Source organism: Marmota marmota, unplaced genomic scaffold (genome assembly GCF_001458135.2).
Source record: "Marmota marmota marmota unplaced genomic scaffold, marMar, whole genome shotgun sequence".
NCBI classification, from domain to species: Eukaryota; Metazoa; Chordata; class Mammalia; order Rodentia; family Sciuridae; genus Marmota; species Marmota marmota.
Window position 1 is genome coordinate 4,741,660 of NW_026000211.1, and position 2,130 is coordinate 4,743,789.

Genomic DNA, 2,130 nt, shown 5'->3' on the forward strand with positions numbered 1-2,130 from the left:
GCTCTACCCTTCCTCAGGCCACTGGGCCTGTTCTGTCTGTCGGTTGCAGGTCTGGCCTGTTCTGATGGTGGTCACAGTTCCGTCTACCTTGCAGGCGCGGGGGGAGGGGGCGGCTCTGCCTCTCAGCAGGCCGCTGCTCCTCTTCTGCCGGTGGGTCGCAGGCCCGCCTACCTTGCAGGAGTGATTGGAAGCTCTGTCCCGCCGCGGGCCACTGGGCCTTTTCTGTCGGTGGTCACAGTTCCGCCTACTTGGCAGGCGCGGGGGGTGGGGGGCGGCTCTGCCCCTCAGCAGGCCGCTGGGCCTGCTCTGTGGGTGGTCACAGTTCTGTCTACCTTGCCGGCGCAGGGGGAGGGGGCGGCTCTGCCTCTCAGCAGGCCGCTGCTCCTCTTCCTCCGGTGGGTCGCAGGCCCGCCTACCTTGCAGGAGTCTGAGTTGAGTTTTCTTCAGGGTGAGAGGTAGGGGTTTAATTTCATTTTGCTACATATGGATTTCCTGCTTTAACAGCACCATTTGTTGAAAAAGCTATCTTTATTCCAATATATGTTTTTGGTAACTTTGTATAGTATGAGAGAACTTTATTTATGTGGGTTTGTCCTTGTGTCTTGTATCCTGTACCATTGGTCTTTGTGACTATTTTGGTGCCAATATCATACTGTTTTGTTGCTATAGCTCTGTATTATAGTTTCAGGTCTGTATTGTGATGCCTCCTGCTTCACTTTTCTTGCTAAGGATTCTTTAACTATTCTGGGTCTCTTATTTTTCTAAATAAATTTAATATATGATTTTTCTGGTTCTATGAAGAATGACATTTGGTTTTTAATAGAAATTGCACTAAATATGTATAATGCTTTTGGTAGTATGGCCATTTGACCATATAATCCAAGAACATGGGAAATCTTTCCATCTTCTAAGATCTTCTTCAATTTCTTTCTTTAGTGATCTGTAGTTTTCATTGCAGAGGTCTTTCACCTCTCTTGTTAGATTGACTTCAAGTACTTTAATTTTTGTGAGGCTATTGAGAATGCAGTGGTTTTCCTAATTTCTCTTTCAGAGGCTTCATCACCGATGTAGAGAAATGCATTTGATTTATGAGTGTTGATTTTATATCTTGATACTTTCCTGAATTCATTTATTAGCTCTAGAATTTTTCTGGTGAAGTTTTTTGAATCTTCTAAAAATATAATCATACTGTCAGCAAATAGTGATTGTTTGAGTTCTTTTTTCCCAATTTGTATCCCTTTAATTTATTTTGTCTGTCTCAAGGACTGTGTTGAATAAAAGAGGTGAAAGAAGATATTCCTATTTCCAATTTTTAGAGAAAATTAATTCAATTTTTCTCTATTTAAAGTGATGTTGGCCTTGGGGTTACCTGTAAATAGCTTTTACAATATTGAGGTATGTTTCTACTATCCCTAGTTTTTACAGTGTTTTTGAACATCAAATGGTGCTGTATTTTGTCAGCAGTGTCTCAGTGATTTTTCTGTATCCATTGCAAATATATAATTCTTTCTTTAAGTCTATTGATGTGATAAATTATGTTTATTGATTTCCATAGGATGAACCAATCTTGCATCCCTGAGATGAACCCAACTTGATCATGGTGTGCTATCTTTTTAATATGTATTTGTCTGTCATTTGCCAAAAATTTATTAAGAATTTTTGCCTCTATGTTCATCAGGGTTATTAGTCTGAAATTTTCTTTTCTTGATGTGTCTTTATTTGATTCTGGTATCAGGGTGATAGTAGCTTCATAGAATGAGTTTGGAAGGACTTCCTCTTTTTCTATTTTGTGGAATAATTAGAGGGATATTGGTGTTAGTTCTTTTTTGATGGTCTTGTAGAACTCGGCTAAGAATTTGTCTGGTCCTGGGGCTTTCCTTGCTTGGTAGTCTTTTGATGTTGTCTTCTATTTGATTGCTTAAAATTGATCTGTTTAAATTTTGTATGTCTTCCTGATTCAGTTTGGGTAGATCATATGTCTCTAGAAATTTGTCAATGTCTTTGAGATTTGCTATTTAATTGGAGATTAAATTTTCAAAATAGTTACTAATTATCTTCTCTATTTCAGTAGTGATTGTCATGATATTTTCCCTTTCATCACAAATTTTAGTAATTTAAATTTTCTCTTTC